We start from the raw sequence: 23,425 nt of genomic DNA on the forward strand, positions 1-23,425 counted from the left end.
CCAGTGACGTAACCGCAGTGTGCCTCATTTTTCCTGCTTGTTATAAAGGGACAGTTATCGGACCATCCCCAGCTGACACGTGGCTCACATGCTTAATGAAGGCAAAGCATTTGGGGCACACAGCAAGGGCTCACCATGGTGGTGGTGGTTATTAATATGGCTGTTGGGATTATTATTCTCCACGGTGTCAGGACCAAAGTTTTATATCTTTGGAGAGTTTTTGCTCACTTTGGTCTTAAAAAGTTGAAAGGAAATCCAAGTTTTGTGCTTTCTCAGACCCCTTTCCCATGAATCACTTATTTTATAGGGTGAGCATCTTCAGAATTGATAATGAAGTTTTTTTTTTTTAATGTTTTTATTTACTTCTAGGAGAGAGAGAGAGAGAGAGAGAGAGAGAGAGAGACAGAGACAGCGTGAACAGGGGAGGGTCAGAGAGAGAGGGAGTCACAGACTGAAACAGGCTCCAGGCTCTGAGCTGGCAGCCAGCACAGAGCCCGACACGGGGCCCGAACCCACGAACCGCGAGATCATGACCTAAGCGAAAGTCGGATGCTTAACCGACTAAGCCACCCAGGCGCCCCGATAATGAAGTTTTCTAGATTAGTTTTCAGGTAGAACTGATAGGCTGGGGGGTATATATGGTATGTTCTGGAATCTGGGTCACAGGGGACTAGGAAAGTAGAAATTCCAGTCAGCAGAGATATTGTCTTTGTTCTAGGATGGTAAAACAACAGCATTTAACTTTTGAACTTGCCTTTAGTTTGAGTTTTAAAACCCTTGAAAACTTTATTGTTCCTTTCAAAAGATAAAAGCACAGAAAACAATAAAATGGTTACTTCTGTGTCAACATCAAAAGTCAATATTATCAAATTAGCTTCAGATCCCATTAAAAAGAACTAAAGAAGAACATATTACAGATGTAGCTGAAATTTGGTCCTTTCTCCATCTTCCCTCACAGGTGACACATTAAATAAACGTCAGCTGTTTCTTAGTATGAACATGGCCACTATTATTATTCATGCCTCCAGACTACAGTTATGCCTTGGACTTGATGCTGGTCATCTGTGTGTCTGTTTTTGTGTGTTCTTAACCGTGTGTGTATGTATCCATAACAATATTTATGTGCTTTAAAATTTTATCGGAATGGTGTTGATCTATGTAAATCTTGTTCATTTTAATTGCTAAATGGAATTTTACTATGTGATTAAAGCATAGTTTATTTCCCCACCTGCTTCCTGAAGGATACTTCGGTTGTTTCCACTCATGCGGAGTGTGGCAGACAGCTCCGAACAGGGCACATGGCAGTGCACTTGCGTGAGACTGCCTGCGTGGCTGGAATTCCAGCAAGCACAGTGTGGAAGGAAGCACATCTTCAACTTTAATAGGTATTCACAAATTGTTCTCAAATATTTTTGCCATAGTTGGCACCTTCAGACTGGGAGTGTGGGAGTATTCCAAAATAACCTTAAAGATTTCTGTGAAATGGATGGAATGAGTTGAGAAAACCTACATTTAGCAAAATTTGAACAGAAACATTACAAATCTTGCATTCTCAACTTTCAGAGAGCATCCTAACTTCCTGTCAAATGTAATGTATGTCTGACCCTATTTTAACACCAGACCTTCAACGTTGCCGGACCCATAATCCAAATCAATTGCTGTGAGTTTTGAATATGTTTTTCATTTATTGCTAAGATGCTAAATACCCCACACGCTTTAGTAAATTCTTCTAGTGTTTGACTTCAAAGAGAGAAGTGCTTCATATTAACAAAACAAGTCTGGACTATACAAAGAGGTTAACCCTTTCACAGCAAAGCTGGAGGAAAGGGGATGGTATGGGGAACACAACTAGATAGAAAGCATTTCAATGATGGCCAGATATTGTTTTCACTTCTAAAGAATTTATCATCTCACTGTGGGTGATAGATTATTGAACATAAAATGATTAAGTGGAGGCTTCATAACAATCTATTAGCAAGTACGTGGAGGACACGTATTCTATATTTTATGATGAAGGAAATAAGGAATAAAAGAAGTAGAGCAGAGTAGAGTAATCTTGGAAGGATCTGGTAGGAAATTAATAGCTATAGAAGGAAATTCACATAGCATGATGGAAAATGCCATTTATTATCTTCACCACAGTTGATTAATAGGTCCTGGTGACATTGAACCATCCTAAATCATTCATCTAAACAAAGAAAGGAATAGAACATCGTTGGTGTTGACTACATTTCAGAGGGACTCTTTTATAAGTGGAATCAATGGGCTGGTCATAGCCAGAGTTTTTAACTCCCCTTTCAACCCTGGAGACCGATTTCCTGCTTGAGAATTTACTGCCAGAGCACCTGAGTCCATCCCAGAACCAAGTTGTAAACCTGAAAGAGTATCTTGCCATTTACGTTTTCAACGGTTTTAGACCACTTGTGGGGAGCTCAAATGTCACTTAGACTTGAGAACACAACCCACATTTGCCAAAGGAACATGGCCAGTGGGGCCAAGAAATGAAATGATGCCAAGCTGGCTGCCACCCCAGGAAGTTGGGTCTTTGGTAGTGCCCGTGCTTGGGGACTTTTTGGGAGTGGGAATGTGGCACCAAGGTTTATAGGCTTTCTTCCAGAATAAGAACAAGTGTTCTGTTCAGCAAGTTAACATCTCAAGGTGATCCGAGATAAGATTCATATCACATTTTGCTGTACAGAATTTTCTTTTTATTTATTTTTTAAAAAAATTTTGTTTAATGTTTTATTTCTGAGAGAGAGAAAAAGAGACAGAGAGAGAGAGACAGTGTGAGCAGGGGAGGGTCAGAGAGAGAGAGAGACACAGACTCTAAAACAGGATCTAGGCTCTGAGCTGTCAGCACAGAGCCCGACGCGGGGCTCGAACCCACGAACTGTGAGGTCATGACCTGAGCTGAAGTCAGACGCTTAACTGACTGAGCCACCCAGGCGCCCCTGTCCAGAATTTATGCAATATCATTCCACTTCTCTGATTGGATCTTCCCATTGCTTTCCCACCACACTTAAGGCAGGGTTTCTGAATGTCAGTACTTATTCACATTTTGGGCTAGATAATTTTTTGTTTTGGGGGCTGTACTGTGCATTGTAGGATGTTTAGCAATATTCCTAGTCTCTACCTACTATAGATGCCAGTGGTACCAACCTCTCNAAATTGTCTCCAGATATTGCCAGGTGTCCTGTGGGGGACAAAATTGCCTCCTGTTGAGAACCACTGATTTAGAGGAACATCTAAACTCCTTTCCATGGCCCACAAGCCCTTAGCTTCCTCTCTGGCGTCTCTAGCTGTTTCCTTCGGTTCATTATGTCCTCCCGTTCTTTGAGCCAAGGTCATTACCTCCTTAGGGTTTCTGCTTGAGGCAAACAGCTCAGCTTGAATGGCTCTGTGCTCTGATCTTTGCATGGCTGGCTGGCTCCTTATTCTCCTTTAGACTCAGGTCCGAGGCCTTCCCTGACTTTCCTATCTAAAACCACCCACCTCACTACCCTATTTATTATACCCCTCTCACCACCCTGCTTATTATATCCCTCTGTGTTCTTCATTATACTTATCCTTATCAGAACAAACTAGTACATTCCTGTTTTCTTGTTTATTATGTCTCTCCTACTAGACCATAAGCTTTCAAGAATAGAAAACCATGTCCGTCTTGCTTGCTACCATATTCCGGAGTCTAACACCTAGCTGCCACTCAGTAAATTTTAGTTGAATGAAATGATGAAGAACGGTTGGCTGAAGAGGTAGACCAGATGACTGCTTCCAGACCCAGTGGAGACCTCACTTCAAAATGGTCCTGAAACTAGGTTGAATGGGGGTAGACTTGGCTGAGTGATTTATGGGAAGTGACTGTAAGCTTTACAGCCCCCAAGATTCCAGCAAACCTCTTCCCCGGCCCCCCACCCACATCCCATCAGTTTTTGTTAGCAGCTCCCTCATGGGCTGTTGTCCTGCTAAAGGTCAGAGGTCACTCCCAGGGCCTGACCCCTAACGTCTACTGGTGAAAGACTGGCCGCGTGGGCGGGTTCGGGCTCCTTCCCGAGCTCCCCCTCGCTCACTGGTTCTTCTCCACAGATAATGTCCCTACTGAGCTTCGAGCTTCTGGCGGGAAGACCAATGAGGTCATTGGAGTCGCCTGGGAGCTCCCAGAGGCCCTCGCGCAGCCTGTGTGTGCAGGCCGTGGGGCGGGCTTCCCCGCGTCAGGCCGAGAACGTTCGCCCGGCGGTTTCGGGTCGTCGTGCAGAAGCGGGGCAGGCCGAGCGCCGCGTTGCTAAAAGCAGCGAAAATGAAACTTCAGCGCGGGTGGTGAAAGGGCTCGCTTTTATTTTGTTTTCACACATTAGGTTCTGCTTAGAGCAGACAAGTACGAGTGGAAATGTTCTGAAAAGGGCCTTTGTATAGGAGCTGGACGTTGCTCCATCAGAGTTGTCATTTCAGGAATGTCGCCAGATGTATTGACTTACTAGCAATTGCTTTGGTGCCATCTGGCCTCACCGAGGCCGTGCTTGGGATGGAAAAAGCTGAACAGAAGAAATGAAATTTGTTCATCATGCCATTACCCTTGCTGCTTATTTAAAGAAGGGAAAAATGTAACTTCTTGGCAGGGGGGGATGCCATTTGAAAATAAAATATAAGGTTTTTAGTAGGAGTAAGAGTCCCAGAACTCCAAAGTCAGCCGTGATGTTTACACAGAGACATGAAAGCTGCCCCCGCCCCCCGTGCTGTCATATTGTATATATATGTTTTGTTCAATGTAAAACTTCTTTGCAATCCTACTGTTCTGTAGGTAAAAAAGTTAACCCTTTGCGTGCTGCCTGTTGGGGTGACCTGCCTTTTAATGCTTCTTGGAATGTCACTGATAAACGGACCCCGTGGCTTTTAAACCGTGACAGGGATTTCTGCCTTATCCCGGCTTATCATAAATAGCTTGGTCTTCACCTGATATAAACTGTTTTCCTGCATAAGGGGCACTTTCTGGGAAAATCAGATTCAGATTGCTTGTTCTCTGCTTGTCCACGATCCCTCTCCCCTTCATAGTTAAAGGTTTCATTTCTGAGCATTACTTCAAACAGTTACTCAAGCTGGAGGTGACTAGGCTGATTAAGATCTCAGATGTTTGAATTAATCTATGTTTCTCTGAGTTAAGTGGTAAAAACACTGTTGTATATTCATAGCCATCTACATAATCTACAAGGTTCAGTGTAAATGACAACGTTGGACCCTTTATTCAGAAAGTACTACTAGGAATTTCAAGATGGCGACAGCAAAGCGTTAAAGCAAGCATGGGGCCCTTCCGAGCACGAGGTCTGATGTGTAGGCATAGATTACATATTCATGAAGCCTATATATATTTTCATTACCCACCCTGACCCTTGTAGGAAGAAGTTTCTAGAACCCATTGCTGCGATTGCCCTTGCTTCTTCATTCTGTCCCAACCATCCTACTAGAATCGTCTCACCCTTAAAAATTCGGCTAAATTGCTTCCTCTTCTCTGGGTCCACCTGCCTCCTCCTCAGTCCTGTATTCCCCATTGGCAATGCACATTTAATTTTCAGTTTTTATTCAGTTGGTACAAGAAACATTAAGTACCTACTATGTGGCAGGCACTGGGGATACAGAGTTGGATTTTTTAAATCATTTTTTCACTCAACTATTTTTTCATCCCCCCCCCCCCCCCCCCGCCTGCATATTATCCTTACCATGTTGACTCAAGATAGTGCTATCTGTCCAGGGGGGAGGCCGTCTGAAGGCAGGGTTTGAACCAAGATTACAGATAAACATCTGAGAAATTAAAGGCAGCTGTTTCCACGCTGGTGTGATTTGTGTGTGGGCCGTTAGCTAAGTAGGAACATAATCTGCTGGAGGGAATCATGTGAACAGTCAATGAAATTTGGATTTGCTAGTTTAATTCGTAACAACCACAGTTGTCCCCAATATCTAGATGAGAAAACCAAGTCTTAGAGAGGGAATGTGTTCTAGGTTCTGTAACTACTAAGATTGAAATCCAGGTCAGACTGACTCCAACACTGCTCTGGCGTTTGATCTAAATCCTATGATCTGAATATGTGAAAGTGGTTGGATAGAAGGAGACTGTTCTTGGTGTAAGGGCTTAGCGAAAGGAGCCTCTGAGCAGTCAGTTATAGGAAATGTTTCTTGCTTCCAATTGCAAATGTGGGGTTTTTAAAAAATGTTTATTTGAGAGGGAAAGAGAGAGAGTGAGGGAGCACTTGAGAGTGTGAATGGGGGAGGGGCAGAGAGCCAGGGGGACACAGAATCTGAAGCAGGCTCCAGGCTCTGAGTGGTCAGCGCAGAGTCTGATGCAGGGCTCGAACTTATGAACTGCGAGATCATGACCTGAGCTGAAGTCTGAGGCTAAACCAGCTGAGCCACCCAGGTGCACTTCTTGCTTCCAATCTGATCTCCCCTTTTCTTACACATATCATCGCCTTACTCCATATACTGATCCTTTGAGGTTTGTAAGGAAGGTACAGTTTATTATCTTACTCCTACGAGTGCATCTCCCACTTTATTTGGAAGAATTACAGTGTCAAATAGTCTACATGTCCTCCCCAAGTTCGCTCCTATCTGTGCATGTGCCCCTGCTTTTGGTTCAAGAATTATAGTCATCATAGGTACATAGGAAAATTCTATACCAAACACCATATAGAATTCTGGACCAATGCCATTTTTATTGATGAGAAGGCAATAGAAGTTATGGAAAAAAGCCTGGGCCTAGGTTCTGTTCTCAGCTTTGCTGACTCTTGAGGGTGTGACTTTGGACAAGATAATTGGCGCCTGTGCCTCAGTTTCCCCTCCCTGTAAAATGAGCTCTATGATCTTTCCTAGCTCTGACATTCCAGCCCTCAGAAGGAATGCACTGATGGGGCTAAAGAAGAATTTAAACAGAAACACAGGAAGATAAGACACTGGCAAGTCTCGTTATTCTGGATTCTATGGGAGAATGGGGTAAGTGATTTGTGGTAGATAAATGAGTGCTTTTCCTTCCTCGATAGTTTATTTAGAAAACTGTCCCTCTGGTTTGAAGCACAGATGTCTTCAGAAGCCAGCTGAGTTGGCTTCATCAGGGAAGGCAGAGACCAATGGCTATCATCTTGACGAAAGGCACAGACTTCTTTACTTAACTGTGGTGCCAAGGATAAAACCAGGATAAATGGGTAGAAGCTATAGAGGAACCAATTCCATCTCAGTAAAGGATGAGATGCCTCCTCCCAAATTGCAGCCTCTGATAGTGGAAGTCACCTGAGGTATGCTGCAGGGGCAGGCCAATTATGGTGGCGTGTGTGCGTGTATGTGTGTGTGAGAGAGAATGTGTGTATGTGCTTTAACATCAGATAAGGAGCTATTTTTAAGGACTTGAGAAGCTTTGGGCTTTTTTTTTTCTTCTTAAGAGCTTCAAGAAAGCCCTGGGGACAAGAAGCTCGCCCCTCCTCCCCCTCAGCCCTGCTAGGGGCGCTAAGAATCCCCAATATGACAAACTCCACTCAACACAGAGCCCTTGATAAGCCCTCCACGGCATAAACACCAACAGTCAAGGCAAAAGTGGAAAAAGATCCCCAATGATTCCAGGTGGACTGAAAACCCCATTCTGTGCAGTTGTTCCAGACTGATGAGCCGTTCTCGCCGCCGAGCCGCAGCCCATCTTGTGCTGTGAGGGCCGTGGTGTGGGTAGTTTGGGAAAGGGCGGGGGGAGGCTCTACCTTCGGATCTCTCCCTGCCTGCCTCCCTGTCCGCTCTGTGGGTTCTGTCTCCGGGTGCCCTGTACCTGTCTGGGGCATGGCATTAGGCTGGGAAGCGATCCATGCTCCTGGCAGGGATGCAGGACCAGGTTTCCTGGACTCCCCAGCACAGCTCCTCAAAATGACAGCAGGCCGTCGCACACCGGATCATATGAGAAAAACGCGGTGGCCTGGAAAAACTGGGCCTTACGTTTCAGGTCCAATAAAATGGAAAATCCTCTTCATGTGTTTATACTCGGGGTAATCCCATTTCGGGTGCTTCTGCTGGAGTGCGGATGGTTAGGAAAAAAGTCCCCCTTTGGTGCCAGGGTCAGATGACTCTTGTTGGCTGGCCTGTGAAGTTCAGTCACGTGGAAATGCCCAACGCGACGGGGGACGGTCACCGGGAAGTTTTGTGATTGAAGCGAATCCCCGGGGGTGCGGGGGCTCCGGACGCGGGGGCTCTCTGTAACCTAGCCTGCTAAGCAGGAAGGCTTCAAACTTTCGCTCTTGTGGGAAAGTTGCTTGAGGTTGAATCAATCTTTCCTGATGGCCTGGTGTAATGAGCATGGTGATAAAAAAGACAAAAACACAAAAAAACACCAGACCGAAAAAACCTGTGCCCCCTCCCCTGCCTATGACCTCATGGATATCAGAAACCCTGTTGCAGTCATGCAAATGTGGACAGTATAGGACGCAAAGCAGACGTTCTTGGAAGGTGCTTTCTGAACACAGGCTCACTACACCTCCACCGTGGAGCCCTGTGGGCAGTCCTGGGGTCAAGAGCTTAGAAGCCTGCCTTCTCCACTTACTAGTTATTTGTTAGCTCTTTAAAGTTCAGGTTCCTCGCTTGCAAAATGGCATTAACAATCATAGCAGCCTCAAAGGGTGATTGATGTGAACATTAATTCTACATATGGCATCGTCCTGGCCATGTCTGGGGTTGGGTACAGGCTAAGAGCTCAAAAACATTCCTGTTTTTGTTGTTAGTGTGAGGCTGTTTGTCACACTCAACCCCCCTTTTGTAAATTTGTTTGTTTTCAATGCAACAAGGTGATTTTATTAAAGCACAGCGACAGGACCCACGAACGTGGTATGTAGGCGGCAAATCTGGTAAATTGAGAATTTGGCAGTTGGGTTCGAAGCAGTCCAAGTTGTGGGTCGGTTCAGGACCATATGAAGGCCCTGTTGATGCTGCTGGGGGCTTGTGAGGAGGAAATTCAGGGCTGTGTCCAGAGGAGGTCTCTGGGGATGGCCTTTGCTTCAGTCTTTAGCTGTAAAACTGGGCTTCCGTAAAGCACCTAAAACTTGAGGCCATCACATGACCTTTATCTAAATCTCTTGGGTTTGCGAATGGAGCTTTGATTTCATAAGAAGTCTTTCTGGAACTTCCTGCTCTTGGTCCAGCAGCACCGTGAGAACAGGCTTCCCTGTGTATTTTGGCAGAGGTTGGCCGGAACAGGGAAACAGAGTGATGTGCAGAACTCAAGAATAATATAAAATGAGTGAAGTGATACTTCATGAATCTCAAAATTTTTTGCTTGGGGTCACTTCATATTTTGGGCAAAGAATCATGGAGCTGGTTCCCCGTATGTAGGGAGGGCTCTGCTGCTTCTGTCTGGGGAGTCACGTGACCCTCTCTCTCGTGTGATAAGCCTACTTGTCTACATGGTGGTTATCAAAACATTCTCCTTCTCTCTCTCCGCTCTCGCATTTTTTCCAAGTAAATTTGTGTGTTTCCAAGTTCTCTTAGGACATCCAATGGGAATTCCCAAGGAGACCTGCATAGGACTCAGGTACAATGTTGGTCTTCTGGAGAGACTGACTCGATATTTCATTCTTTCCCTTCATGGAGCACACAGGGAGTTGCCATGTTGTGTCATGTGGGCCTTCTCTATGTTTGGCTGATACAACAGTTATGAAATGTTTTCTGGGATCTGAAGACCTGCTTTCACGGATATATATTCAGATCAAACCTATGACGGAACAGCGATGAAGTCTAAGCTAAATTCAGTTTTTATGTCTGGTATAAAGCTTTTCTGAGCAAGTTTAAATGAGTCAGATATTGATTTATCATTTTCAGTGAACATTCTGGGTTTTCTAAGCATTGAAACACGGGGCGCTCCTCTGGCGATAAGAAAAGAATGTGCCCTTTAACATTTATTCAACACAGATGTCTTGAGTACCTACCGTGGGCCACAAGGAGTGTTTACTCTGTTTCTTCTGTGTAGAATGTTCTCCCTTAGCTACCCAGAAGTCTTAAATTAGAAATGAATTTCTTCCTGTCCCTTAAGGCATAGTTTTTAAAACCTTGCTTTCTCCAAGAAGGTCTCACACATTGGTTTCCTACTTGTGTGTTTCTTTGAGACCATTAAGTTCTAGCACGCACAGACTTCCTTGTCTGGTGTTCACTAGAACTGGGGACTTTTGTAGAGCAGGAAACCTCTCCTTTCCTCCCTCCTCCTTCTTGTCTTCACTCTGGACTTCTGAGGTGCTCAGAAAACATTTATTGAATGCATGTTGAATGATCTCCAAATAGGAGTTGGATAAATGGGTTGCCATCTTGTGAGATGAAGGGTCATCTTAATGACTCAGAAGATAAAGACTCACACAGGACCAGGAGCTGCGGTTGTCTATGAGGAGTGGTCTTTTTCCACAGATTTTGTGGGTCTATTGAGGCAGCAAGTCAACCATTGTGCCACTCAACACATGCATTGCCTCTCTGCAGTGGTGAAAGTAGTCTGCTTGCCATAACTTTTCGTGTCATTCAGGTTGGCTCTGTGTTGGAAGAATTAGTGGCTGAGTTTATCTTCATATTGGGTGGTCTGCATCACAGACCCCTACAGTCTGTAAGGCCCACTAGTGAAATCAATGGAAGCCCCAGCAGTGGCACGAAGTATGGACCTAGTAGCAATGCCTGCATTTAGTTACCATGCCCTCTTTCCAGTGAGTGATGCACAAGTTAACGCCAGTCCCATTTCTTCCAGAACAATCCTGAATTCGTAGCAAGTCTGATCTGAAGTAATGACCGTTTACATTACTTGACCAATAGTCAAGGGACTGGGGGGTAAAATTATGTTCTTAAGAATCTGGGGACATTTTTTCCATTTTTTTAAACTTAAAATATTGATTTGATTTTTGTTCTCTGTTTATATTACATTGAAGAAAGAATGAGAAAGAAGGAATGTATGGCTTCTTCAAGGTGCTGTGTTGACCACCTCTGAGGTCAGAGCCCTCTTCACCCCAACCTACCCCCAGAGCTGTTTTTCTAAGCCTTCCAGGGAAATTCCTCAGACACCCTACATGAGGAATGCCTGACCCTGGGACTGTCCTCACTGGGGGTGACAGGCTGATTCAGGCCATAACAAGACAGTATCTGTGGTCAATTGTGACCTTGACAGTGGTTTTTAGAAATGAGATAAACCATCCTTTCAGTCTCTCCAGCCATGTTGGCTCACAGGCTCTAGGACAGAAGCCACATCCTTCACTGGCATCTGTGAGAGCTCCAGAGATGACATAGGGCATCGGGCAAAATGGGCATTCCTGCAGACCTTTCCTGGGCTGGCCAGATCAGGGCCCATGTGGCAACCCTCGGGTCAGCCCTGCATCCTAAGCACTTTTGTGCTCAGCAGATAGTGGTCCAGGGTTTCTGCAGACTGACCCCAGCCTGGAGGTTGCCCAGAGCCAGCGCCATGACTGAAGGAACTTTGCCTTCATCTGGCAGAGTTGAGTGAAATTTCAGTATGGTACAAGCATATACACTGTATCTTCTTTTAATAATTGTAAAGATCTTTCTTATATATGTGTGTGTATGTGTGTGTGTATTGTGTGTATAAAGTATGTATATATGACTGGTGTAAGATTTTATTTAAAAAAATAATTCTTTGTCTTTAGCAGAGAAAAATTTTAAATTCCGATGTTATCTAGCTATCTATTCATTCAATTTTTAAGTGTTTATTTAGTTTTGAGAGAGAAAGAGACAGAGACAGAAGGTGAGCAGGGGAGGGACAGAGAGGGAGACACACGCAGAATCTGAAGCAGGCTCTAGGCTCAGAGCTGTCAGCACAGAGCCNTACCTGCCCACCTATCCATCTACCCACCCATCCATCCACCTATCCATCCATCCATCCATCCATCCACCCACCCACCTACCTGCCCACCTATCCATCTACCCACCCATCCATCTATCCATCCATCCATCCATCCATCCATCCATCCATCCATCCATCCATCCATCCAACCCTGTAGCCCTTCCAAGGCACTGGGCTCTATCCTAATGGTGTCACACATATAAACGTATCCAACCTTCCCAACCATCCTAAGTGGTAGGTGCTGCGATGGTCTCCCCTTTGCTAATGAGGAAGCAGATGTTCAGAGGATGTTAGGGTGCTCCAGCCCCAGCTTCCAGGCTGTGTCTGCACTCCCATCCCCAGACTTCAGAGCCCTGCCTGAGGAAAAGCCCCCTCCCGTCCCCGCATGCCTGGAGCCCTGGGACAAATGGCTTCACCCCTCTGTCTACAGCAGAGGCCGCTCCACCCAGCGATCTCTGAGGTTTCCTTCCGTCCTGCGGCCCAAGACTCAGAAATCAGATGAGTGGCTGCCTGGCATACTGTGCCTTTGACACCGTGGCCAGAAGGTGTCCAGGCCAGGTACGCAGAGACCCACGGCAGCTGTGGGTGTCGGGCCTCACGCTGGACTCGAGGCAGCCCCTGACAAAGGCCGAGTGGTTATTAGATGGTAATGTACGTGGGCCACTGTGGACCGTTGGCAACCTGAACCAGATGTGGCCCAGCGCTCAGAAACGGGGGCGCTCGGTCGCCCATCAGCCGGGACGGGAGGGACGGCAGAAGTTCTGCCCCCATCGAATTTACGCTTGCAGTGAGCAACCTTAGACATAAATGACTTAGTAACGGCTTCGTCAGTTGTGCTCATAAGCTGCCTGAGATTTTATTAAGAATTATAACAGGTTTTATGAACATAATGAAAAAGAGAATTAAGATCCTATATAAGGGATCACTTATATTGTTGCAGTCAGCTGCCTTACTGGGGGAGAAAGATGATCCTTTTAAGAGGGAAAAAAGCTTTTAAGTGACTGTATTTTTTAAAGGCTCTAGTGATCAGAAATGTCTTAGGATGATTTCTGTGCCTGAAGCAGCTTTCGTGATGTTGCAGGCCAGAGCTACACAGAGCAGGGCTTTGTAGACCAGCGCAGACCCACCCCTTCCCTGTGACTCTAGAGGATTCGAAGTTGTCCCCCAGGGGCATTTAGGGGAGAGGGTTGAGGGGCTCCACAGAAGGGAACTTGAGGAAAAGAGGAAGTTGAGGTTTGCTCTTTCAGGCGAATATCTCCTTCCCAGTACTGTGTGGGGCTGGGCTTGTCCCCGCAGGAATTGCTTATGTGGCTTTGGAGATCTTACGTGGCCAGGACCTGGCTTGGACCCTGGGCCCAGGGAGGGTGCAGATTGGGGGCAGGGATGGCTCTGCAGGGCTGGCCTGGAGGGCTTGCGGATGGAGAGGGGGCCGACAGAGGTCTGCGGGTAGAGAAAGCTTCACAGTATTTGATGTCGCCTCCCAGTTCTTCTGGAACATGATCCATTGCCATTTGAGAGCTGAGGCTTGGAGCACGATGTTTAATATGGGGGCAAAAACCCCAAACCGCAACAATTACAATCAGCTATAAAAAGTGTCACAGAGGCCTATAGGAACGGGGCGGGCAGAGACCAACTGGAATATGGTGAGCCAGGAAATTGTTCACAGACGGGGTGGGGGACATTTGAGCTGGACCAGAGGGGGGAGCAGAGTTTGAAGGACACAGGTATTTTGGAAAAGGCATTCCGTCTCTGGTCGCAGCACCGAAGGCTTATATATTGCAGAGAAGTGGGGGAAGAGCCAGGGGATCCCTCAGGCAGCTTTCAGGTGTGGGAAATGGAGTCAGGTTAAGGGAACTCCATGATTCCTCTGCTACCCATGCTCCAAAATAATTTACTGAGTAGCTTCTCTGGATCAAAGCTGGTATCCCAAATCCTCACTGGATGGGAGCAGAGCAGTTTGCCCGTCTCCTGGTATGCCCATCGTGGGTAGTCCCTTCCCACACCATGCCGTGCTTGGCCTGTGAGACCAGTAGTGTATGGAAGAAGTGATAGCATAACGTTTCCAAGATTACATTGTGAAGACTGAGGGTCCACCGTGGGTGTGTTCTGTTCCTGGATCACTTGCTCTGGAGAGCCACCTGCTAAGTCATGAGGATCTTCACACAGGCTGTGGAGAGGTCTATGTGGTAAGGAATAGACGTTTCTAGAAAAAAGTTTATGAGGGACTGAGGTCTGCTAACTACGGAAGTGAGCCTGGAGGCAGAGCTCACGCCCTCCCTTGAGCCTTCTGATGAAACGGCAGCCCCAGTCAACGGCCTGACTGAAGCCTCATGAAAGGCCTCCACTCACACCACCTGGCTCAGCTGCTACTTTTTCCTGGCCCAGAGAAATCTGATCTAAGAAATGTTGTTTTCACCTGCTAAATATTGGGTAATTAGTTATATAGTAATAGGTAATGAATGTTAAGTTTACTTTCTTTTTTAAAAATCGTTTTTAATATTTATTTTTGAGAGAGAGAGAGACAGACAGAGCATGAGCTGGGGAAGGGCAGAGGGAGGAAGACACAGAATCTGAAGCAGGCTCCAGGCTCTGAGCTGTCAGCACAGAGCCCGATGTGGGGCTCAGGCTCCAAACTGTGAGACCATGACTTGAGCCGAAGTCAGATACTCAACCAATTGAGCCACCCAGGTGCCCCTAAGTTTACTTTCTTATGTTACCATTCACTTTCCGTTTCTACTCTCTAAAGTCTATACTAGCTAATCAAGAATGTGGCTGTTTGGAATATTGGTCTTCAATTTGGGCAAGAGATGCCTTGTACCAGTGAGTTAGTGGGCCGTACGTTGGACCCCTAGTTCTGCCTCCTTCCTCAGCCTGAGAACCTGTAGTGCCCAGAGGATGACGGCCTCTGTTGGCTGATTTCCCCCACATGGCAACTATCCAGATACCTGAGATGCTTTGCCCAAAGCTACCCAAACCTGCCTCTAGAACCTGGTAGTATCATCCCTGGGTGAACCTCCTAAGGATAACTATGCTGCTGGAAATAAACCCAGGTCTGTGGGTAGCAAAGGGATGACTGTTCTTGAGGATGTGGGTAGATCTTGGATGTGTGGGTCCATATGTGTGCTCATGGACACCCCATGGGTCTTCAACATTCTGGCAAGAAGCTCAGAGATTTCTAAATTTTGAACCTGGCCTTCTAAGTCACTGTGAAGAGGTATTTGTCGTTAGGTGGACAGAATGGGTTTTATTGAGCAGTTCGTGGCTATGATCTATAACTTGTAAATATTTAGATATAGGTAAATATGTCTCCATTTTATTCTTGCCCTGGGCCCTGTAAATATTAAAGTCAGTCATGGTCATTTGATTTCAAAAGGGATTTGTAGAAAATACTTGCCTGGAACCAGAGCTGGTCAATTTACAGGTAAGAACACTTTTCTGCCTTCTAGAATCTGAAATAAAATGGAAATGAATCAAGCTTCCATTTTTGTCTTCAGCTCTGTTTATCTAGATAAGCAGATGGGTTACCTAGCTACTGTCTATCCACTATCCATCCATCTACCTAAATATCTAAAAATGCCTTTCTTTTTTAGGACATATTTCTCTGCTAAGAATGTTTTCTTCTTTATTCAACCCTTCTTATTTCCCTTGTAGCCATCTCATCTATTTCCCTTGAGGCATTATTCTTAGGAATTGCTTTTTAACATTGAGTTGGTTGGCCATAGCTATTGGACACACTGGTGAATTTGTGAGATTATTAGATTTCTGAATGCAGTATCTCTGCCGTTCCCAGTTAGAAGAAAACTTTGGCCTTCTCCGCCATTTCTCATGCTGGAAAAATGCTCCCTTCTTGACTTGCTCTTTCATTACACTCTCTTGGTACTTGTTCAGGAGTTAACACATTTTAGTGGCAGAAGAAAGTGATGGGATCTATATATCTGTTTCTCTTTTGTTGACTTGTGAAGCACCTTTTCTAAATTATTTTGTGTGGGAATTCTAGCCACTGGGGGAAAGATCTAGGAAGGGAGTCCTTTTCTTTCTTTCTTTCTTTCTTTCTTTCTTTCTTTCTTTCTTTCTTTCTTTCTTTCTTTCTGTCTGTCTTTCTGTCTGTCTTTCTGTCTGTCTTTCTGTCTTTCTGTCTTTCTTTCAATGTTTTATTTATTTCTGAGAGAGAGAGAGAGAGAGAGACAGTGTGAGCAGGGGAGGGACAGAGAGAGAGGGAGATACAGAATCTGAAGCAGGCTCCAGGCTCTGAGCTGTCAGCACAGAGCCTGACACGGAGCTCGAACCCACGAACAGTAACATCATGACCTGAGCTGAAGTCGGACGCTTAACCAACTGAGCCACTCAGGTGCTCTGAAAAGGAGTCCTTTTCTGTTCCAGCTGGAACTGGGACCTTAAACATAAACCATATTGCGTTTGAAAATGGCCTTGTAGCTTTATCATGCTCACAGGAATCTTATCGCATTCTTGCGTTCTAATGAAATCCAAAAGAAACTGGCTGGCCATTATTAGTAGAATCAGTGACCATTAAACAATGCTCAGGTTACCTAACCCATATCTTTCCTTCCCCAAAGTATGTGATAGCACCATTTTAGTAAATATGATACAGGAAAGCAATTTTCAAGTTATTTCCTGGTATCTAAATGCATTTAATAATCTGCAAGTTCAAGATTATTGGGGGGGGTAGTTTTTGCAGTCAGTGTATATGTATTTGTGTGTGTGTGCATGCACCCACGGATATATTAATTTTCTGAAAAACCGATTTTTATTCCGAGGTTGTCCCGTAAGCCTTCTGGTCAGGTCAGAATGGCCTTGTCTATGAGAAATGCTAGTTCTCTCAGCCTTGTAGCATCGAACAGCACAGATGGAGTGTTCCTAGTTATCGGTGTAACTCTAAAAGACACATTTATTTAATCCTGACTCGTAGGACTTCGGCTATCAGGACCCTCCTTCTCCTTTGCCAACAAAGTAATTGCTACCACATTTAACTTTATGAATGTGGTGCCATTTCCCTGCAATTGTGGTTAACTAAGGAGAAATCCTGAGACACATAAACCTTGGTTTCTATGAGACATATACGTATGTCATTGAAATATGAGAGCTCCCCTTTACAATGGTATCCTTTTAGAGAGCCAGAGCTGTCCGAGGCTCCTTGGAATGGTTCTTAAAAGACTTTGGCAGTCTTGCAATCTTTTCTCTCTCTCTCTCTCTCTCTCTTTTTGAAGAGTAGGGGTACAGATTGGGGAAGGAGGGAGGCAAACGGTTGGGGGATGGGTTTTTTTTCCCCCTCTTGTCGGTTAGGAATCTGGCATTATTCAGTGGAAGCCATTTAGGCCCATTTTTAGGCAGAGGCCTTAGAGTCTGACCACATTTGAAACACTCACCCTGTAAATTTTCCAATTTGCTGATTGGCTTCCAAGGGGAACATCTCCAAAGTGCAGCGACTGATGACAGTCTCTGCATTGAGATCAAAGCTTTGGTGTTCTGTCTGTTGACACCTGAGAACATTATCAGAGGGAATATTGAACTGTCAGCAGCTGATGTCAAGGAATTATTTACTGGAGAGCCAGTGAATCCTCGGGGACTAGGAATATAGTCATCTGTAGAAAACACAACATTTTAAAACTAGCTTCTAACCTTCGAACAGCTCCGGGCCGGTCCTCACTGGGCAACCATCTTGAATTTGCAGTTACACGGGGGGGCATTGACTCTCTTCTACTCGTGGCTCAGTCGCACGCGTTTCCTGAGTAGATGCCAGCAGAGCAGCCATTTCCACATTCGACTTGCTACTCCTTTGAGTTTCCCCAAAGAACCGTAAAATTCAGGAAATAAACAGACACCAGGGAGAGCATTTCTGCTCCAACATACACATGTGTCTGACTTCACATCCGTGTGAGTGTGTTTTTGGAAATTTGGTCGGCACATTCATAATAACTGAGCCCTTCTGCGTGTCCCTGAGTTTCTCAGTCACCATGCCCAAGTCCCTGCAATGCTCAGGTGAGGTGAGTTTGTCCTCTCTCTAAATGTGAGGGTTAGGGAACCGAAATGGCAGCTGGGTAAAATGGCAGGTAAATTGGCAGAGAGGAGNCCCTGTGCTGCGCGTATTTACTGAGCACCTTTTGCTTGCCACCCCCTAGGATGGACAAAACAGAAGCCCTCCCCTTTCTAGTGAGGGTGTCCTGCTTCAAATACACAGTCACACAAACATAATTGTGAACTGTGATAAATGCTCTTACACTTAAGGCCAGGATGCTCAACAGGAACAAAACTGGGGAGGCTTGTTTAGATTGTCAGGGGCTGGGGGGGGGCACTTAGGGATGTCCCTGTCCCAGGAAGTAACATTTCGATTGAGACCTGGAGCCATAGTTGGTCAGGGAAGAGAGAGGAAAGAACTTTGGAGGCTGAGGGAAGGGTGTGTGCAGAGGCCATGATGGAAGGAAGATCTTGACCTGTTGAAAGTCTTGGCTGGATCCCAAGGGAAGAGGTAGGGGGTGGGGAAGCCAGAGGGGTCAGGCCAGAGAAGTAGGAGAGTGCCCCGCCCCCACAAGGGAAAAGACAGGGCCGCCTTTTGGTTCCTGGGAAGGCTGTGATTCAGCTTCAGAAAATAAAATATCCTTTGGGCAATTTGATAAAAATATCCCCCACTTTACTCAACTCAAACAGGAATTCTAAACCTATTGCTGATATAAATCACTTTGCAGCGTGTGTGGGTGGGGGACTTCTGTCTGATGGTTTCAGGAATCCCGGATCTACCGTTGACTGTGTAGGAAGAGCCCACAGAAGAACGAGACTTAGATTTGAGTTGATCTTCTGGGAAGATTTGCAACATAACTATGTCAGTTTTGTTTGGATGTGCTGCCTCATGTCAATACACCCTGCAAATGTTCCTTTAGTGATTTTGAAAGACACAGATTTCAGGACAACAATAAGTGTTCTTCTTGTGTAAATGCTAGAGCCAAATACCATTCTCAACTTTTCAGACTGAACCCTTCACTGAGGCCATTATCAGAGAGACTCTAAGTGAGGACCTAGGAATAAAATGCAGCTTCACATAGCTCCCCGCATCTTCTACCCATCTGGCCAGGCCCACTCGGAGCTTGGCCAGATCCTCCCGTGAGAAGAAATCACTGAGTAATTGAGTCTCTGCCTTATCTACTATATGATGGGATGAAAGAGAATTTTACTTTGCCAGATTTCCAAGATGATTTTAAAAGGAACACAAAATTGTGAAGAACTTTCTATGTGTCCATTCGACAAGTAGGTAGCAAAGGGAGATCCCCCTCCCCAAGAAAAGAGTCCAGCCTCTTTGCAAAACTTACAATTTAATGAGGACCTAAAACCAAAGTTCTTCTCCCCAACGGTAGTGTTAGGGAAGTATTACATGGCTAGTTCCACAGAGAAGGCAGAGTTCAGAGGATGTAGAGATTTGGGTGCACAGGGGGATCTGGAAGAGTGGGGTAGGAAGGGATGGGGAGGGGCAAGCTTGGGATGTCAGGTGAGCATTCACGGGGAGACATGAACGAAGGAAAGGACCATGGTGGAGTGAGAGGAGCACAGAAGCCATGTGTGGGGGAAACCATGGTCTTATTTCACGACGATGATCTATCTGAGCCTATTTCATTGGGAAAATGGCTTCTTGAGAAAGAGAGATTGCCCGTGGTAGATACACTGAGGAGGCTGCTATAAAGGAGAAGCATGGAGGTCCCCTGTAGAGCTCTGGATGGGGGAGGGAGGGATTGGTACCTCTGGGCCATGCCTTTGTTGGTTTCATACACATCAGCTGATTTTCTTTCAATTCTAAAAGTCATGCATATGCAATGTAAGAACAGGGAGAATACAGAAAATTATAAAGAATAAGAATAGCCCACAATCCTGCTGTACAGAGATGGCCTCTGTTAGCACATCAGAGTGTATTTATTTATACACGCCTGTGCGTATTTACACATAGACACACCCATCATCTCTAGAAAAAAAAATGTGTTCAGAGTACTAAAAAAAAAAAAAAGTTATGGGTTTGCTTAATTGTCTATCAGGATTGTTGTTTTATCGTCTCTGAGAATTCTATCTTAACGGCTGCAAAGTATTCTATGGAAAGGGCCTGCGGGCATTTCCTCACCTTTTCACTTTCACGAAGCATTTATGTAACTTTCATATCTTTGCCGATGTCAATAACCATATGAGAAACACTCTGGAATATAATGTGTGTAACATTTGTTTTCATTTCTTGTTATTTCCTCAGGATAAATTCCTAGATGGGTAATTCTGGGTCAAGTCTGGATTCTAGGCTTTTGACACACAGTATCAAATGGGGAGGGGGCCCGCTGGTAACCTGTTAGTTCCTCGATGGGAATAAACATTGTCTCATTTGGGTGGCTTGCTTTTGCCCCAGGCATACCATTTTTATGCTTTTCTCCCAAATTTTTTCCAAACCAGGAATGGATTCTGGTGTCCAAGAGGGTGAGTGCTTTGCGGTATTAAAGATCACAGAAGAGAATACCTGGGGTGATGGATAAACAAAATGTAGCAAATCCACACAACGGAATATTAATCAGCCATAAAAAGGAATGAAGTTCTGATACATGCTACAGTGCTTATGGACTTCGAAACATTATGCCAAGTGACAGAAGCAGGACACAATGGATCGCATGTTGCAGGATTCCATTTCTATAAAATACACAGAATAAGCAAGGGAGTGGGTGAATGGGGGAGTGTAGTTTCCTTTAGGGGTGATGAACATGTCTTGGAATTAGGTGGAGGTGACGATTGCACAGCCTTGTGAATTACCTAATGCCACTGAGTCGAATGCTTTAAATTAGTTAAGATGAAGCATTTTCTGTTATGCAAGTTTTGCCTCAATGAAAAAAAGTTACCTGGTGTGCATAATTGCTCAGGCAACCAGAAAACAGAACTTACTAGGGATCTCAAGGGTCCTCTTCATCTGTTTTAGCAAATCTGGTCCAGACTATCGGAGAAGCAAAGTTTATTCCTTTTGGAAATAGAAGAAACTAGATCAAAGCTTTTATTCCAGTGGACAACTTTTCTAGTAATTATCTAGGTAAATTTAGATATAGCCCATTTCTCTTAGCATTTAATTTCCTTCAAAGAGTCTCTCTAATAGGACAAGATCTAGTTTTTTCAAAGTTTTTTTTTTTTTTTTTTTTTAAGACTACTGGGGGTGACAACATTTCCATATGGCGGTGGGGTGCTGTTTCATGTAAAGATGATCCCCAGAGCCCACGTTACAGACTTGCTTGTAGAAGTTCATCTTTGTAAAACCTCTCTCTGGTTCTTTAATTACTCATTTCATGAGGGAATGAGTTACTAACTCTAAAGTTGGCCAGAGAGAGTCTCTAGGAATTTAAGTCTGAATGTAAATTAATAATTAGTTCACCTGGCCTCAATTTTCAGGAGCAAACTATGTTCACATATCTCTGTAAAAGCTGCCAAATACCTAGCTCGTTGGAGTCTCCTAATTACGGGGAAATGGCATTAATCTCTTCCTCTCACTATCTCTCAGATTTAAGATTTTTTTTTATGACAGTTTTGGCTTTGGTTATGCATTAGAATCAGTGTTTCTGAATGTTTAAAGTTATTGATATAAAATAAAAATAGTGTTTTGTCTGAAAAAGTGAAGAAGGATAGAGAATGTTTAGAAAATTCCAATTAGAAAGTAGCCATGATGGAAATGAAATTTCCATTAGTCTTATTAACAAAGCCTAGGGGACTTTGGAAAGGTATTTTAATAGAAAAACCTAGCTCAAGAGACTTACAATTAGGCTCCAAAGATGAAGAAAAATTAACTCCCTCATCTTTACAGTTATTAGATTTGTGATGGAGAAAAACCTGCGTCAAAGACGAGCTCTCCCAAACAGAGACCGAGTCCTCCCTTCTTCCGTCCCTCGCTCCCATCCTCCCTCCCTCCCCCCACCTTCCTCCCACGAGCATTTGGTCTGCCTTGTTGACCTGCCTTGCAAATACTGAACCCCACTAATACAAAGACTATGAGAGTTTTTGACGCCAGGATTCTTATTGAGAGTTCAAGGCATGCACATTAGTACTATTGATGCAAAGCAGATAGAAATGTGCCCTATAACTAGTGCAACAAATTCTATACAGAGGGGAACTGCTTACCTGCTGGGAGATTTGATATTCCATAGAGAAAATGACCCTAGAGTTGCCCTTGAAAGGCAGATGATCTTTCAACAGGCAAAGGTGAGAGGGGGCGTGGCCTACGCAAGCAGCGGGTGAGCGGCCAGAGGGATTAGGCTCAGCTCGAGGCACAAAGGCTGCTCCTTAGGCTGAAGTGCGGTTCCTGAAAGAGGAGAGTGGGGTTTGGGGGCAGAGAGACGGGGGTACACTGGCAGGTGAGGGGACAGAAAGGCGGGTGGAGCTGGATGACAGAGAGTCTAGAAGCAGCGACGGAGAATGGACATTGGAAGGGGTCCATCTGGCTGGGTGTTCCAGGTCTTCTCTTGTGAGGTCCTTCGAGGACACTAACTGTTCCCTTGGTCAAGCCACTTTGCTACACTTGTCTCTCCTTCCCCTCTAACAAAAGCCCTTACATGGAGGGAGAAATATGCCATGTTCTAAGAGCCCTTAGAAATCTTGGACTTAAAAGGCACTTTTTTTTTTTAATTTAAAAATAAAACAAAGCACTTCTCATTTTATTTGGGGCTGTGATTCTGTGGTGCGTTGAAAGAAGTAAACTAGGCTCTGGCAGCAAATTCCCCTCTAGCATCTGAGGACGTAAAGCCAAGTGCAGGAGGGATACATTGACACCTGGGGAGTTTCATCTCCAACAGCTTGTTCTGGGGGAGGGGGTGGTGAAGATACACACTGGTCCTGGGATAGAGGGGAGGGTCTCCTTGAGTATAGGCAGTAGGAGGAAGCTCCCAGAAGATGTGCTGGAGACCATGTGCAGGGAGACCAGCAAAGCAGGCAGTTATCAAAACCAGGGCACCATCGTACTTTCCAGAAAGGCTTTTGTATGAACTGAAAGCCTTTAAAGACACCGGCGTTGCAAATAGTATCAGTAATTAACAAGGCCGGGCAACGGAAGGACTGGACTGATGGTTTAGTTTGCTTGAGCCTGAATGGGATTGCTGCCATTCAGCAAACTCGATTCAGGGTCCTGCTAGATTGTGGACATACAAAAATGGATAAAAGACATGCCCTTTGCACCCAAGAAGCTAACATTGGGTGGCAGATAAAAGAACACAGTTAGACATTTATTTGGTAATAGTTATCCAGAGAGAAGGGCAGAATAAACTACCTTTATCAAGTACCAGTATGGGGACACCTAGGTGGCTCAGTCGGTTGAGAGTCCGACTTTGGCTAGGTCATGATCTCACAGTTCGTGGGTTCGAGCCCCGTGTCAGGCTCTGTGCTGACAGCTCAGAACCTGGAGCCTTCTTCTGATTCTGTGTCTCCCCCTCTCTCTGCCCTCTCCTGCTTGCTCTCTCCCTCCCTCTATCAAAAATAAAAATAATCAGGGGCGCCTGGGTGGCTCAGTTGGTTAAGCGTCCGACTTTGGCTCAGGTCANAATCATTAAAAAATAAAAAATATATAAAAATAAATACAGTATGTAC

The sequence above is a fragment of the Crocuta crocuta genome, unplaced genomic scaffold, assembly GCF_008692635.1.
Source record: "Crocuta crocuta isolate KB4526 unplaced genomic scaffold, BGI_CrCroc_1.0 scaffold138, whole genome shotgun sequence".
NCBI lineage: Eukaryota > Metazoa > Chordata > Mammalia > Carnivora > Hyaenidae > Crocuta > Crocuta crocuta.